Source organism: Caretta caretta, chromosome 11 (genome assembly GCF_965140235.1).
Source record: "Caretta caretta isolate rCarCar2 chromosome 11, rCarCar1.hap1, whole genome shotgun sequence".
NCBI lineage: Eukaryota > Metazoa > Chordata > Testudines > Cheloniidae > Caretta > Caretta caretta.
Window position 1 is genome coordinate 18,311,193 of NC_134216.1, and position 18,002 is coordinate 18,329,194.

Genomic DNA, 18,002 nt, shown 5'->3' on the forward strand with positions numbered 1-18,002 from the left:
AATATTGTTATCATTCAGCCATGTCCGTGTGCAAGGCCACGTCTCATGCATCTCCTAAATTAAGAAAAACTGCTTCTTTCTGGTAACCATGCATCCTATTTCTCTAAGGCATTGTTTTGCAGTATCAGGAATGCAAGTACAAGCTCTGTTGCTTTATTCCTTTGCTTCTGTCAAATGGCTCCAGCCTGACAGTCAAAGGAGAGTGTTCACTTGTTGTTTACATCAATATGTCTCTGTCATCGGTCTACAACAGCAAGTAATGGTAGCATAGCCCATTCAATCCTGGAAGATATGTCTGAAGCAAAAACTAAGTATCAGGCCAGTTCCCAATAGACAGGAAGGCAACCATGCTGTAAAAATCACCACCACCACCACAACTGGCACTAATTGCTACTCCTGTTGGCATGTTCAGTAAACAGGCCAAGGATTGAATGGGCCACAAGTACTCCTTTTCTTTTTGCGAATACAGACTAACACGGCTGTTCCTCTGAAACCTGATTTATCCTGTTACTCCTAGAAGTAGCCACTTTGGGCCAAGATTGGGAACAGCATGAGGAAGTTTGCACTGTTGATACTTATGCTCTTCCTGTTCTGTGGATAAGTAGAAGAGACTGAGGTTGAGATTTTCAAAGCTGTCTTGGGCAGTTAGCTATAGCTTTTCTATTAAAATTAATGGAAGAAATGTGTCTAAATCCCTTTGCCTGATTCAGTCTCCTAGGCCTGTCGGTCTCGCATTTAAATGTCACCAAATTTAAAAATAAAATAAAATTAAAAGAATATTACAACACAGCTATTAATCCCAGAAGCTGCAAAACAGATTCTTTAAATTACCCATTAAGGTTTCTGTGTCTAGATTAAGTTATTTGTTTCCTCCTGTATTGGTGTTGGCTTCAATATACTTAAGGCCTAAAAATTCTCTTTTCTTTGGCATTTTTTTTAATCTTTGCAAATAAATACAAAACAAGGACGTGTATTAAAGGAGTAATTGTGGACTAAAAAGGAACAAGTGTATTTTCCTTCAGGATATGAAATGTTACCTATAACATGCACATCTTGAACTAGTGACCCTAGTGGCATGTAGCACACAGTGACCTCTGTGTAAAATTGATGACAACTAATATCAGCTACCCACTCATTCTCCCTCTGTGTGATATTAATGCTGCCTCATGCAAACAAAAACACCTATCAAGTGTGAGCCCCAAATACTGATAAATGCTACTGCACTAATGAAGGAAGAATGAAAACGCAAAGTGCCATCATAAAAAGAGCAGAGATCTAATGAATATGGGGAAGTGGCTGTTATGTTTGTGCTGTTTTGGGGTTTTTTTTAGTTTGGGTGTTTAGAAAGTTTATTTAGGAAGCTTTAACGGGTTTACAAATCATTGACATGTAATGTTCAAAAATAAAATATTAATCATTACAAGACTGAGTTTATTAAACATTTTGTTTAAAGAAACATTATGTGGTAATATGGTAATTAAATCTCTCTCTAGCAGGAAGTTACCATATTACAGAGTGAACCTCTTTCCACCACCAGGATTTGTTGCTTCTTATGATTTTATGAAGTTGAGTGAAACTACTGGCTCCACTCGTATTTATCAAACCAGATGTGTCTATAAAATGTTAATATTTAAAAAAATTGACAGGTGTGCTGGGTTTTTTTGCAGGCAAATGTACTTTGAGTATTGGATAAATAGTAACCAAATATCTAAGTATCTATTTGTCCTCTGTCTGTTTTGCTGGGTACGTAACTGATGCATTGATTTTTCCATTACAAGGGCCCATATTTTTTTGAACTATTTCTCTAGTTTTGGATTTGTTTTTTTTCTTCAGTGAGAGGCTATCAGTACTCTAGCAGTCCTAGCAGATGAAAGTTTAGATTCATTCTTCATTGCTCTGTGTGTGACCATTTCCACTAGGAAGCCCCAGAACAATCATTTGGTAATAAATATCCAATAGTTTGTAGTATCTGGTTACAAATCACACCCCAATACTCAAGAATGATAAGACATGTCCACCATATATGTATAAAATCTCCTCTTTCACCACAATCTCTCCAAAATTTCTCCCCATTCATCTCCCTGTGTTTTTTAACCTGATTGGTATGAGGCACCGTTGAAACAATGTCTTACAGAAATTTCCTTTTATTGTGGTATCAACTGATGTTGCAGGTCCTCTTTTTCAGTTCAAAGCCCTTCCGCCTAGGGTAATTTGTCTATCCAAATTTTTTTCCACTGTATCTCACTTGGACATTTCCTTCATAGGAACAACATTGATTTATATTAAATAGTTGCAATTTTTTTGTTTCCTAACCAACCAGAAACTGTACCATTGGGAGAGTGAGCAAGTTAGTTAGTTTTGAATAATAAATAAGTTAGAAAAGTTTCTTTGGAGAACAGCTGGCCAACTGTATGTATTCCATGCCCCTCCTAATCTTTAAAATACCTTTTTGTGATTTGGGTTAAAAAATCTGGATTATTTGAAATGAGTGTCACTGGCAAATGAAAAGGATTTATATCCATTCTATCCCAAACCCATAGAGTGCAGAAGAACTAAGGAAAAAGAACGAGGAGTACTTGTGGCACCTTAAAGACTAACAAATTTATTAGGGCATAAGCTTTCGTGGACTAAAACCCACTTCATCGGATGCATCCAATGCTTATGCCCTAATAAATTTTTTTAGTCTCTAAGGTGCCACAGGTACTCTTCGTTCTTTTTGCTGATACAGACTAAACACAGCTACCACTCTGAAAGAATAACTAAGGGTCACCAAATGAAATTAATAGGCAGCAGGTTTAAAACAAACAAAAGGAAGTATTTTTTTCACACAACGCACAGTCAATCTGTGGAACTCTTTGTCAGAGGATGTTATAAAGACTAAGAGTGTAACAGAATTCAGAAAAGAGCTAGATAAATTCATGGGGAATAGGTCCATCAATGGCTAGTAGCCAGGATGGGCAGGGATGGTGTCCCAGCCTCTGTTTGCCAGAAGCTGGGAATGGATAACAGGGGATCAACCACTTTATGATTACCTGTTCTGTTCATTCCCTCTGGGGCACCTGGCACTGTCCACTGTCGGAAGACAGAATACTGGCCTATATGAACCTTTGAGCCGACCCAGTATGGCCATTCTTATGAGTAGGCTTTTCTAAAGGATGTGTATACATTTCTGGAAAGTGTGGCCTTTTGTTAATCTGTAGTACCTAGTAAAGTTTGCACTGCCACAGTTTTCTTGTTCAATAAAGACACAGTGTTTATCTGGATTAGAACACCCCCAAGCAGCTGTTGCTTTGAACTATCTGTCTTGATAGCATTTGAAACCGTATACTGTAATATTTGAACTGTGTAATATTTGAAACCAATAGTACCCCCTGTTTAATGGGTCTGTGTAAAGTATCTGCACTCATTCTCAGTGTTTTCTTATTCCATATAAATTCTCTCTATTTCTGCTAAAGTTATATCTGGGATGATTATAGAAAGATTTTGAAACAAAAAAATTGCCCTTGGCAGAATATTCATTTTGAGTGTGACTGTTCTTCCGAATCAAGAAATTGCATACATCCCCCCGTGCTCCAAATCTTTTTTTCATTTGCTGAAGTTGTGGTTTGATATTTGAATCATACAGCTCTTTTAGGTTGTTTGAGATTTGAATTCCCAGGTATCTTACAGAACCTGTTGCCCATTTGTACCCAAATGTTTTCTAGAGGGGTAACTTCTCAGAGTCTGGCATATTTAGAGGTAGCAGTTCAGATTTGGAATAATTTACTTTAAAGCTAGTTGCTTTCCCAAAGTAATGGATTCTGTAGATACTGATTTTAGGGAATTGTTAGGGTTAGATAAAAATAATATTACAAGAGTAATGACAAAAATCAATTTCTATCTCTCACAGGTGGCTAAAATACAGGCAGATTTTCCTCAGAGCAGATGCCAGTGCCCTTCAGATTAATCAACTGGCAGGAGACAATTTGACAGGTGAAGCAGGCAACTTCTTTTCTTCCATCTAGACTACATATTCATCATCACAGCACACCGATATTTCAGAAGCCTGCAAACTGTGAGTTCTGTACCTTCTCTCAATCCACAGGAATCCACTTTGTTTTCACATAATTATTTTAGAGAATATGCATTTTGAGAGATTTTTGGCGTATTTACAAAAAAGCAACACCGTTCGATTTATTGTACTTAATTTTTATAGCCTGACACTCAAACCAGGGAGTCTAATTTTCAGATGTCTGGCTCTTTCCACATAAGTATATCAGTATGTAAATGGGTATTTTGGGGTGCATGGTTACAACCTTCATTGTAATATGACTTGTCAGGTTGCATCAACTTCTAACCATGGTGGGAGCAGAGGTATACTATTTTTGTGGCAGTAAGAAAATAGTTTCTTTACAAAAGCTTCTACATTCAGAAAAGGTCAAATTCACGAGGAAAGAAAAATCATTTCTAAGCAGGGAGACCTAGATTTCTTTATCATTTCATTTTCCAGGACATCTCAGTTTTACTCTAGCAAATTTTTAACCTGTAAATGTACCGTTTCTCTTGTGATACAGCACATTATATAAAAGCAAATGTTTAGTTCCTCTCTTGTTGTTTGTATTAAGTCCATCAGCTTGGTACTGTTATCTTGTTAATTATGATTTTCTCCTCATTTATCTGGATTAACTCTCCATGCCTTTCCCTGCCTTCTCATGATTCAAGGGCCTGATCCTGCTTCCATAGAAGTCAGTGAGGGACACATTTTCAAATTATCTTATATGCACACTTATGTAGCGTGTAAGCTCTTCAGGGCAGGGACCATCTCTTTGTTACTTGCCTGTACAGTGCCTAGCACAATGGAGCTGCGGCCTCTAATGCCATACTACAATACAACAATAAATAATGTACAAACACTGAATTGTGTACACTGGATGGTGGCAATACACAAAGATGAATTTGAACTAAGCATGCTGAAAATTTTGCTAGAACTGTGTGCAGCTGAAGTCAGGGCAGCCACACAGATTTTCATTACATGTACAATGCTGGGATTTTGAAATAGAGCTTCTGTGAGCCACTCATTCCTCCACCACTTTCTGAGACAGCTGCAGTTCAGGTCGCACTGCTTCTTCTCCTTCTTTTTCTTAATGGCTCCAGTAAGGTATACCTGTAATTGGGTCCAGATAGCTCATCACCTGAGCATAAGTGGAAGAAACTAAGGGGAAGGGGTGTTGGAAAGAGCTTTGCAGCATCTGGATGCTCAAGAACTAGGAAAACATAAATACTGGAACATGCAGGAGATAAATGGTTTGGCTGAGCCAGTCTCATTAAAATGCACTTTCTTCCTGAATTTTTCTTCCTGAATTACAGCATTTCCCCATGGAGGCCTTCCTATTTGGGCTAAAAAAAAGGGGGGATTGGGATGAGGCATGCTTTGCCATAGACTATCCTTTATTCCAGGCAAGCTCAGAACAGTAACACAACTGTGCTGTGTCTTCCATCCTCTGCACATGTGCTGCTCTGTAACATGGACAGAGGCACCTAAATGAGCTTGGACTGGAACTTTTCAAACATGTGCTGACACACTGGAGCTGTTGGTGAGGTTGCCACGAGGGACAGAAGTAACCATAGCAAAGTTGGTTTTCCCAGGAACTTCATGGCTAAACTAAGGGAGTGGACTGTAGATTTTTACCATCCTACAATACCGGACGAGGGAGAGAAGATCCTAACTTCTGTGCCTGTGGCAACCAGAGTCCTTCCAAGAAGCAACATGCAGCAGTGGCCACTGGTGCCTGAAGTATAACTGTCACTTAGCAATAGATAAATCCAAGAATTTTTTTTACATTGGCTCAAAAGCCTGCTTGGCTCTTATTTTAAATTTTTCTAGCTTCACTGTGGATGTGTGTCATTTTGGCCCATTCGCTTGGGGTTTTCACAGGGATTGCAGATTTGGACCCCTGCACAGCATACAGTCATTTAATGTGTCGTGCATTAAAATATGCTTTTACCAGACTTATTGCACTGTATTCTGTTTATCTTGCTCTGTTGATACTGTTCTGAAGATATTTCTTTAGGAACTCTAAACTGGCATCCTTTTTAAAATCTGAAAAGAATAGCAAGTAACATCATAAGTGCTGATAACACTTGAGAGTGTGATTTACGCACACAACACTCACCCACTGAATCTAATTTGTTATGGCTTAATTTGCACTTAATTTTCATTTAATTAAATGTGAAAACAACATGAAGTATGTACCTGTGAGGATTTCTTTGAATTAATGAACTTCTAAAAATCAAAACAAGCTGACATCAGCCATGCAGAGGTTTATATCCAAAGCTAAATCAGGGTTTAGAAAAGGTTAGTAAAAATGTAATCTCTGCCTTACACTGATGATGCTGATAACTTACTCATGATGGATAGCACCTTTCTCTGTGGATTTGAACAAGCCTATTAATGGAGTAAGTAACTATTCAGTATGAATATAAGAATCTGGCCCCGTATATGTATCAACAATACATCACAAACCTATGTCATTTGACTTTATGTGTTTGACTCTAAAGATGAAGGCCATTCACTCTCAGATGCCTCAGGAGAATTACAGCGTGTTCTAGTTGGCAAGTCATATCAGGAAGTTTCTCTTGAATTCTTTCTTACATATGCCTGAAGATGCTTCCACTTCCAAAAAATAAATAAAAATAATTACTAAATAAATTAAATCCGATAAAAAAACAGCGAGATTCTCTAGGGTCCATTTCACATTTTGCATTTGTAATTAATACAAGTTCACTGAGATGAAAGTTTATATCTGTTTTTGAGAACAAAATGTCCCTGAAATAGACACGCCTTTTTGAAGATTTTTTGGAGAAGTTAGAGAAAGAGCACTGATGTTCATTTTTAAGTATAATTCCGTATTAAAACAGTCAGCTGCCTAGAAGACTAATTAGATCATCAAACCCAGCCTGGACAGCTAGATGGATTCCTTGTATCTTTGCTTGTTGGTTTGCCACTAGATGGCATTATCTATTAACTGCAAGGTGAACTATACTTTTTGCCATGGCCTTAACATCTACAGATTAATAAAGTAAAACAAGGTCCCTGTGTTTGTTTCCTGATAAATGCAGAAGTGAAAGCACTTTAGCTCAGAAGTCATTTGACATAGTTATGCATCACTGTAACTCAGTCAAGCCTTAACACATCCGATATGGATTTACTCAAAGCAATGAGAAGAAGTCAACTGTGGCAATCCCAGATGACCCCATATGTAATGCACATTTCCTAATAAATCCCTTCTATCCTCATTATTGCATTTAAGATTTGGAAAAGAGCATGTTTGATTTCCAGTGCCAAAAGTTTTTACAGACAATAGCTCCCTTGTTATATGACTGCATTTTAAGCATTAGGAAGCGTTGCGTTGTTTCACATTGAAGTCTAGGTAAAGATTCAGAGTTGAAGATTATCTTTAAATAAATAGCACCAGATATGAGCAGGTATTTCATATTCTCTATAGCTTTGACTTAGGAGGCAATGAATGAATTATCACGGGTATTGTAAATGTAGATGAGAGATTTGTTAGTGGGCAGTTATGTACCTTAACTTTGGTGGGATTGAACCAGTGTTAGGGCAAGATTCCCATCCAGCCACAAACCCAACTGCACACTCAGCAGTGCCTACTGTACAGTGCTTCCTTCCCCAGCAAAGGAGGCTGCAAGCTTTATCAGCTGCTGCTTTCTCCAGACAGGAGAACAAGGATACAGGGATCCCCTACTGCATGCAGTTGTTCTTTCCTGCCCAGGGTGGGTGCTCTAAGGCAGTGGTTCCCGAACTTGTTCCGCCGCTTGTGCAGGAAAAGCTCCTGCCAGGCCGGGCTGGTTTGTTTACCTGCCACGTCCGCAGGTTCGGCAGATCGCAGCTACCAGTGGCCACGGTTCACTGCTCCAGTCCAATGGGAGCTGCTGGAAGCGGTGGGGGCTGAGGGACGTACTGGCCACCTTCCTTGCATGCATATTTGTGAATATTGCATAACTTAATTAAAGCATTATTTTGCAAAATGCCCTTTGAAACTATGTCCCAACAGCTCTTCTCTAGTAACCTCCTCTCCACACCTTCTGTGGTCCTTTTTTATTTGTACCTGCCTCCAACTTCAGCTCATTGCACTGCAGCCATTAACCCTTTCCATGAGAAGTAATGGTCTCCAAGTTCTGTTAACAATGCAAAATGAGGGTAGCTTACTGGGGAAAGGCAGGGATTTTCCTTTAAAAGCCATTTAAATGATGATGCTGTATTTGGCAAGAATAGTAATAAATAGCCTTTTGAAAAGAAAACTTATATCAGTGGGTCATATTCTGCCGACCTGTACAACTCACTGAAGTCAATAGGCTTGAAGGGATGTAACTGAGAATGTTTTGACCCAGTAAGCTAAATTCACACATGGTGGAAGTTAATGAATCTGAAGTCAGGGATGAATCTAGCTCTTTAAATATTTACAGTGAAATCAGCTTTCATTATAGAGCAACCAAGCATTGCAAGAAAGCTGGCACGGGCAGTTACGGTACCATTTCTAGCGGTGCTAATTATAAAGTTAGATATCTTTAAGGTGTGATTAATGTAGCATTATATACTGCCTGATGCAGCTAGTTGCATTAAATGGTCCAAGAGATCTTTCTCTGGACATTAGCTATGACTATTATTCTGTGAAGTAATTGACAATATTAACTGTGTATGTTTTCATAAATAATCTTAATTACCCATTATTGTAAACATCTAACTTCATATTTCTAAATTTATCATCAGTTAAGAGCAGAATGAATAGAAATGCTTAATCAACTCACACACACACACACACACACACACACGTGCACACACATACACACAAATGGAGCACTGGGCACCTTAACCTAAGTGTAGAGAAATGAATAGGAAGGAAAATTACCACCGGATTAGCTTTCAGGTTAGCACTTATTAAAGAAATTGCTAGAAACCCAGTTCTACTTTGTAATAGAGTTTATGCTTCCTTTGTTGTATTGAACAGCACCTTATTAAGTTATCTTAATACAATGAAATGCTAATAGGATATGCTGAAATCCTTCACTGAATCTCAATTTCAAGTTTTTGCAGCAGCAGTGTTCAATCTGTGACCTCATCTACACTATAGAAAGTTGGCATGATCCAACTTGAACATCCCTAACACACCTTATGTCCACTCACCAGTGCTCCCAATAGCGCACAAATCAACATTTGGATTAGACTTGCTTTGAGCAAGGCTTACTACCATGTGGTCCTCTATGGTGCCATTCTGCAGCAGGATAGGGTACCCCCTTCAGATAGGGGCTAGGAGAGCTCCCTTTTCCTCCTATATGGCATGCAGGGGACCAAGGAGATGGTGCCACAGACAGTCCAGCAGAGGCAGCAGTGATGGCAAGAGGTCTAAAGACATGGAGGCTGGAGTGGAAAAGGCTGCTTATTCGGGAGAAATGGGGGAAGCTAGAGACTGACCTGGAGCAACAGAAGTTTGCTGACCAGGACAAATGCTACTGGCTCAAACAGGAGAAGACTGTTTGTAAAGTCACACCCATGGAACCCAAGAGGAAGGATATAAGGAATTACATACTCAGGAGCTGGTAGGCAAACAGATGAACCCCAGTGCTCTGCTTGTGACCAGAGTCAATATAGGACACCAAAGAAGGTCCTGGGACTCCGACTATGGGAATATGGCAGGAATATTGGAAATAAAACCAGGGTTTTAAAACCATATTCAGGCTTTTATCCAGGAAAGGCAGAGAGGGTGAATCAAACTCCTTCAGCTGACTCCCAACATGTAGAGGGAGCAGTGAGCCAGAATGCAAATGGGGTAGCTGATAGTAAGAAGTGGGGGTAGGATCCTCCCAGCGGATAACAAAGTAACCAATTGCTTAGACAGCCAAGAAGGAAAGGGAATTTCTTCCCCCAATCTGACTGCTTGATGGTCTGTAAAAATGTAAGAGTCTGAGACTGGTGGGGAAGGAAATGCTGCTTGCTATGACTTTGATGCTTCGTGTGTCAGGAACAAAAGGCCAACACTCTGAGATTGTGGTTGTGTGTGGGTATAGGTGTAGTGGGGGTTCAGTAATCTTCCTCCTCCCCCCCACCCCAGTAGCTGAGGTCATGCCACAGGGATTCCCAGTCCCTGACCTCCAGAGAGGTGGGATGGAGAAAGGATTTGGGCTATGGGGAAGAAAGTTTATTATATGAATTATAATTTGAAATTATAAAAGGTATTAACTGTCATGCCAGCCAGGGAATGAACCTGTAGGTTCCTCTAGGATGATGATCAAGCACCCTAGTGACATTCACTTCTGTATGGAGGGAGATGTGACCAATTCTGTAATCGCATTCATGACCTTTGGTGACTATATTCTATTAAATCTATGAATGGTTTGGTATGATTGTGTTCTACTCCATGGGGGATGCTTACCACAGCTCCAAGAGGAACTAAAAACAGTGGAGGTGATGAAGGTGAATCACTGAGGCTAAACAAAGGGGTATCACCCCCTGGAGTGATTTCCATATACTGGTTCAAGCTCAGTTTTCCAGAGACAAGGAGACAGACAGGGCTTTTGGTATAAAAAGATGTGCTTGAACTGACACAAGGTCTTTCTTTTGAACCAGAAAATGGATGGGATCTTCTGTCCAAGATGAGCTTCCATTTGTGGAAGGGTTGGAAAGACTTGGCCTACTAGGGCCTCATGAGACCAATGTGTGACTCCTGGGGATGACAGCTGCAGTATTAAACCTTGAAAATTCAAATTTATAAATATATCTTTAAAAACCCACATAGTTGGGAAGCTCTCTGCTCTGCCTGGTGCCCAGGGCTGTCTTTCTTCAGACATCAGTATCCCCATTTTTTCAGAAGTCCAACCCATGAGTCACCACTCCACATTCAGAGCTAACAACTTGCAAAATAAATACCGTGAGCCAAAGTTTCAACTCACAGGGTCCCTGGCAAATGCTCTCCTTGGTGAGTTGGAGTCACAGATGCATAGAGAGCCTGGAACATGTGGGCTTGCTCTCAAGGAGACCTTGATGATCAAGGAAGAATTGGAGCCTAATCAGCACTGCCCTAGGAGAATTCATGAAATGTACACATTCCTTTGCACTGTCCTAGAGGCTGTTCTGGAATTTTTCTTTCTGCAACAGCAGCAGCTCAAGTGCAGTATGCTTCCACTGGTCCTTGGTCTGCAATTGCACACTACCTTCCTTTTGAGGCAGGTCAAATCTACAGACCTGAACTTAATTAATGCTGCTCTGGGCATCATTAATTTACAAGAGCTTTTCCACCAGAAAATGTGTAGGTTTCACAGGGTATGTCTATGCTGCAAAGTAACCCCAGGGTTTTTGGGACTCGAGTTAGCTGACCCTGGTTTACAGAACTCTGGGCTTGAGCATCTACACTGATTGTCAACCCTATATTAAGAATTTTCTAACCCAGGCTCAAATCTAGGGCTCTGGCATCCACACTTCAGCACACAGACCCGAGTCAAACCAGCCATTTCCCAAACTCCCTAGCAGACTCCCAAAATGAGGCCACTGTAGCTTTCTGACATGGTGCATTGTGAAGAACTTGGCAGTGCATCCTGCACATTACAGGAAGTTTGAACAGCCCAGCTCCACTCCCAGTTACCAGAACCAGCAACATGGAGGAAAAGTTTTCAAGAACTTCTCTTGCTTGCGCTTTCACTCCTGTGTCCGGAAACAGGCAGCATTTCCATGGGACACTCGTGGTCATTTTGGTATAATTTTTTGACCCATCAAAGGCACCTGACAGAACTCATGATGGATCAGGAGGAGGAGGCAGCAGAGGAGGAGGAGTACCCGGGCAAGGCAGACTCAAACTGGCTGAGTCTGCTCATGACACTCAGTATAGCTGCTGATGCCCCCTGAATGCCCTCTGACACAGGGCCACAAGCACCGACTGGTGGGATCACATAATCATGCGGACCTGGGATGACCAGCAGTGACTCCAGAACTTTCACATGAAGAAAGCCACATTTCTGGAGCTTTACAAGCAGCTTCCTCCAACATTTCAGCGTAAACTAGGTGCACACATGAGGGCACCCTTGCTGGTCCAGAAGCGGGTTGCTGTAGCCATCTGGAAGCTCAGTAGGTGTAGAATGGTTGTTAAATGTGTTTTTGGCAGATTGAAATCCCATTGGAGAGGTCTACAGACACATTTGGATGCCAATCTCATCAGTGCTGTCTGCACTACCATGGCTTGCTGTGCTCTTCACAATCTTTGTGAAGCCAGAGGTGCACCATTTCCCTCTGAATGCACCTATGACAGTGAGGGGCTGCTGAATTGGTACACTCAGCCAGAAAGTCCACCTACCACAGCTGGAGTTGGATGTATCCGGGCAACAGAACTCAGGGATGCTTTTTGCGTCCGCATTATGGACTTGCATGGCTCAAGGGAAGAGGGGGAATAATACCTTTATGAATGTGCTTCTGGAGGGGAGAGGATGCTTGAGGAGGGATGGGGGCTTGATTGTCATGCAGTGTACTTATGGATGACTGGCCACTTATGAAATGGGGATGGGGGATGATTCACAGTATGGATTCATATAAGGAAGTGATTGAAGTGAATTGATGTACCTAACCATATAGAGGAATAGTGTTAACTTACTAATTCCTAATTGTCCTTTTTCATGTGTTTACCTTTATTATTTTAAATACATATTATTTTAAATATGATGTGATGCAGTGATAGCAACAAACTTTGTTGGTGACATAAAAAGCTTTGTTTATAATATGTATTAGAAAAGTACAACATTGACCCATTGTTAATGGCAGCTGGCCTACCTACCACACCAAAATACTAGTAACAACCGGGGACGCTGGAACTGGGGGGCCATGGCCCCCTGGCCTCCCACTTTTTACCAGACGTAAGGGTGAGTGATGGGGGGAGGGGACGGAGAGGAGAGAGGAGGAGGCGGAGTCGAGGGATGAAGGGGCGGCGCAGGGGCTTGAGGAGAAGGGGCGGCATGGGAGCGGAGGTTTGGGGGTAGGGGCAGCATGAGGGTGGAGCCTCAGGAGGGAAGGTGCAGTGCAGGGGGAGGTGCAGTGCCTGTGGTGGTTCGGGCTCCTGTGGCCCCCCCCCCATTTTTAGGGCGCTTCCGCTTCTCCTGGTAACAACAGAATCTTTCCCCCCAAAAAAGTACATGAACAAGTGCAAACAGTGAAACTGTGTACAAGACAGAAACCCCCATGCGTCGTGGCCTTGATTCTCCTTTCCCTGTCTCCCAATCTCTTAGTACTGAAGAAGGGAGGTGGAGGCATCCATAGGGGAGAGAGTCAAAGCTGGAGGACTGCATGGGGCTAAGTTGGCCTGCCCAGCCACTCATGGGGCCCGACTGTATGTCCACCCAGCCAAGCTGTTTCTGGACTGCATCTGATGGTACCATGCCGGGCACTCAGGCTGGGATGTGGGTGCAGCAGAAGCTAGTACTCTCGCAGCCATTAGTGATATCAGCCACTCAAACAGTTCTCTCTGCTGAGCTCTGTCCTCCTCCCTTAGCCACCGTTCCTGTTTCAGGAACTGCAAAGGAAGTGCCTGCTCCCATGCTGAAACCCTGTCCTCAAGCTATGCAGCCAGCCTCAGGCTGTCCTCTTGTCTCTCGCCGTGCCTTTTCTCTAGCTGTAAGTCCTTCTGGTTTTGGTACTGGACCCGTTTGTTGGTCCTGTCAAGAACTTCAACCATAAGTTTATCACAGAAATGCTTCCTCTTGGAACGGTCAGTGAAGCTACATTGGCCCAGCCTTGTACTGCAGTGTGGGTGAGCTGTGGAGGTACTGCAGCCAGTAGAGATCACGGGGCCTGGAACAGGACAAGACACAGAGCATTATTGTCTCAAACAGCTCAGTGCAGAAACTGAAAAGATCCTTATGGAATTTCAAGGATATAAAATGTTACTTTTCCAAGCTGAAATTCAATACATTGTGAGAGGGATGTTTTAGTCCACAGAAGCTCCCAGAACACAGTCTGGTTAATCACAATGAAAGAAGTGCAGAGACAATGGTATGTTAAATATTCAGAGCTGTTTCTTGATTTCTAAAAATTGCAGATCTTCTTGGGTTGGGAGGGACAACTGTCAGTGGCCTTGCTACAAAAGATTTTTCCAGGGCTTCCACATTTTGGAAGATATAATAGTTCTTGTGGTGCTCGATTGGCAAAACGAGATGTTATTCCAAGCTGCTGGTGAGAAACTGGCAGCATATGCAGCCAAAGTATTCAAATGTATAGTGACTGAATAGCCCATCTGTGAGTGCACTTGCCTGCCTGGTCAGCTACCCAGGTGGCCCTGGAAAATACACCCTTCTCCAAAATGTGTTTCTGCTTCCGGAAAAGTTTGCATCTCTCAGTACGAGGGATTGGGTCAGAATTCATCAGAGAATCAACAGGATGCAGCATTAGCTTCCACATTAGCCAGCTGTGATTGCATGCAGACACACAGAACTCCACAGCCATCCCCTTACACAACCGCCCGCCCCAGCACATTTCTGGATAGATTTTCAAACCCTCATCAAATTTAGGACAAATGCTTCTGTCACCTATGGACTGCATAGATTACATGAACCTGAAAGGGGCTAGATTTTTGCATGGAACACATTTCCATCTCCCACCCCACAGTTCACAGTTTCCAGGAGTCTCGTTACGGAGCAGCGTACTTACAAGAATGGCAATGTAAGGTTATTATTTTTTAAGAAACAGGAATGCCCTAACAAAAATCTGTGCCCTTCCAGTAAAAATTCACTTTCAAGGCATTTTTACTGTCTGCATTTCCTGGTTTCCATTTTTAACTCCATGTGGTGGGGGGCAGGGAGCCATGCTGGTGGCACACAATCTGCCATTCGTGGAAGCACGCTGCTAGCTGGGGCTTCTAATAACTTTTGCATTGGTTCTTAGAATGGAAATCCCTTCCATTACTGTATTGATAAACATTATAATGGAGCCAGAAACTTACTAGTCTCCAGGTGGCTTCTGTTCTGACTGTGTTTGCTGCAGGCTCCACAGTGGGCTGTTCATCAGGGGAGCATCAAACAGCTCCTCCAAGTACAGCCCCAGGATGTGCTGCTGCTGCTCCTGCTCCTTTGAAACCAGTTTCAGTAACAGAGTCACTTCGCTGACCTCACTTGTTGCCTGCTGCTGGCTCCCATCATGCCCTACGCTGGATCCTGGAGCCAGCAGGGTACCATTCCAGATGATCAGGTCATGATGCAGCACCATTGGTTCCATTCTTAGCGCAGCGCCCAGCACTCAGTTAAACTCCTCATAAAACAGGCAGGATGTTGGCAAGTTGCCGAAGGTCCAGTTCTGGTCCCTGGCTTTCTTGTACTCACTCATGACACTTAATCTGGTCCCTGCACTGGCCACTGGTGTGGTAAATTTGCAGCAGTGCCAATTGTTATTTGTTGGTATGCGTGATCATTCCTGGTATTCTTACTGAAGTCCACTGTTTTGCTGGCCTCGCACCTGAGATTTACCAAAATCTGGCTGTGCTCCAGTTACCATGAAGCAGCATGCTTTGAAAAGGGCTTGTTCTAGTCAGTCTCCATTGCCAAGGCAGAAGGCTCTCTGATGGTGTGTTTGCAGCTCAGTGGTCAGAAGACAACGAAAGAGTTAACACTGATTCACTGAGCTGCTGCAGTACACCAAAGGAGGTTGCTTCTGTTTTCTCTCTAGTTGATTCGAGATTCTGGGGATAAAGAGGACAAAGGAATCAGGCCCTTGGGATTGTGGGATATTTTTGGCAGACTCCCAGGATGTAAGTCGAAGGGGCTGTGTCTAGACTGCAAAACAATAGAGCTTGAACCCTGGGTCCTGGTTTGATATGCACTCGGACCCTTCACCCCCACAGGACCCTAAGACTGAGCCTGAGTCTGAGAGATTTGTGTGTAAATGGAAGGGGGGGTTTGGTTCAAGCTTGAGTCTGAGCCCAGGCTTACACTGCAGTGTAGACGTATCCACAGGTTTCTTCACCTCGCTACCACTGGTTGAATCTATCCTAGGTCAGTGGTGACCACAGTATTGCCAACCTAGGAGATCAAAAATCATGAGATTAGCCAAAAAAAAGTTTCTTTTTAAACACTATATTGTCTTTTTTCAGTCTGTCTTGATTTTTTACTTCTCCCTGCCCTGCGTGTGTGAGAGAGAGCGAGAGACAATTGGTATTGCCCACTCTCCCAAATGTACTGGAGAAGGTGATTTTGGCCTGCTGAAGGAGCTCTCACCCTCACTCAGCCTGTCCCCTCTCCGGTAATTATGTTCCCCCCTCAGTTCCGCCAACAATCTCAAGCCAAGATCAATTGACACAGTGCCACCAAGAGGATATGCACACCATCATTGCCAGGAGGCAGTGGAGATGGATTGGCCATGTGCTTCGGATGGAAACTGAGTCCATCACCAGAAAAGCAATAAGATGGGTACCTGAAGGCAAGCGAAAACGAGGCTTCCCGAAAACAACATGGCAAAGAGCTGTGGAAGCGGAGCTGAAAAACCTGGGGCACAGCTGGGGAACCGTTGAAAGACTTTCCAGAAACAGACAGGAGTGGAGGAGCTTCATTGCTGCCCTAAACACCAGAGGCATAATGGGAACATCATGATGATCAGTTCTGCCCCTGACAACCTCCCCTGCGCACCTCACCTCTGCTCCTCGTGCTGTTCCTCATCCCCCTCCAGGCTCAAGGAGACAGATCCAGGTGCCCTTCACCCCTCTCTGCTGCTCCCCAGGCCGGGTACTACAGGGATGCAGAGAGGTGGGGGGAGGACAGGCGGAGCCACCCTGAGCTGCTGGGCTCTTCAGCTCTCACCTGTGAGAATGGTTCAGATTGTTGAGGTGAGGGGGAGGAGGAACTCCTGTAGCAGCTCTGGTTGGTTGCTAGGCCCCAGGAGGCAGTCAAGTGGGGTAGGCAGCCACTCCAAGGACTCAAATGCACTTGGTCTGGAGCCTCTAGTGTCTTCATGAGCCTGGCTCCAGCCCCAATTGTGTCACTTGTCAGAAAATCGTAAGAGTTAACAGCACTGCAACCAAATAGCAGCTGTGTCCTGTCTGAGAGGAGTGGTGCTCTTAGCCCAGTTCTTGGTGAATACGTGTCCAGTTCACAGACAGCACTGTCACCATCAGCACCCAGGGACACCCCTGATGGCAACTGCAACAGAGAGGTCAAGGCTCCAATGGAAATGACACCTCAGTTACTGACACTCTCAGAGACAGTCCCCCAGGGCTGTGTCTACACTAGGTGCATTCTGCCAGGATAGGTACAGGCTCCAGCTGGTAGCACCAGAAGCTGCCAAAGCAGAGACTGCTGTCCAAGGAGGGGGAGGGGGTAAAATGGGACCCAGCCCTCTCCTCAGCACACCCTTGTATCCAGACTGTGCACAGGAGACATGCCACACACACATACACTCTGGGGACATTAGGACCTAGGCAGTAGCTCTCTTCCTTACTCTCCCCACCCCCGACCACTATGTGGCCTTGGGGGAAAACTGCAGAGAGCTGCCAGCCAGAGACTCCAGCTGATAGGAGCAGAAGCAGTCAAAGCAGGGACCTCTGGACATTCCTGTCAAAATTGACTTTCTCTGCCCCATGTCACTTGGCTATTTGCTCCACACCTCCCCTCCCTCCTCATTGTGTTTTCACCTCTGCTTCACTCCAGACCTGCCCGCATTACCCTCTTCTCCCCTCCCCTGTCCTGCCCTCCTCCTTATCAACTTTCCTTCCCTTTTCTTTCCATTTAGCTGATCCCCTACAAACTAAATCCACTCCCCCTAAAATTGTGGCGCTAACATGACATTTGCTACCATCACATTGATCACTCTGGTGGCATGTTACATCCCTTCCCTCATCTGGTGTCTGTCTTCTCTATTTAAACAATATTGTCTCATTGTTTCCTTTTAGTCCCCTGTCCATCTATCTATATCCATCTCTTGGCCTTGTCTTATACTTAGATTGTAAGTTATTTGGGGCAGATAGTCATTTTGTTTTGTGTTTGTACAG

General features: G+C 43.3%; 1 protein-coding gene and 1 long non-coding RNA gene across 4 annotated transcripts in view; one reads left to right on the top strand and one right to left on the bottom strand.

Moving 5' to 3' along the window:
- Positions 1-18,002, top strand: part of ACMSD (aminocarboxymuconate semialdehyde decarboxylase) — an 88,506-nt gene that overhangs the window by 6,981 nt on the left and 63,523 nt on the right. For both annotated transcript variants that reach the window (XM_048869216.2, XM_048869218.2), the window contains exon 2: positions 3,890-4,054. The gene's annotated coding sequence lies outside the window, so the exon portion shown is untranslated. The remainder of the gene's footprint in view (positions 1-3,889; positions 4,055-18,002) is intronic.
- LOC125644765 (uncharacterized) lies at positions 12,721-17,621 on the bottom strand. 2 transcript variants are annotated; one of them, XR_007359117.2, is made up of 4 exons: positions 16,433-17,621; positions 15,952-16,041; positions 14,970-15,701; positions 12,721-13,822 (listed from the first exon to the last, which is right to left on the bottom strand). It is a non-coding gene; the product is annotated as an uncharacterized LOC125644765 (long non-coding RNA). The 2 variants fall into 2 exon arrangements; XR_007359116.2 differs by having other exon boundaries at positions 14,970-16,041.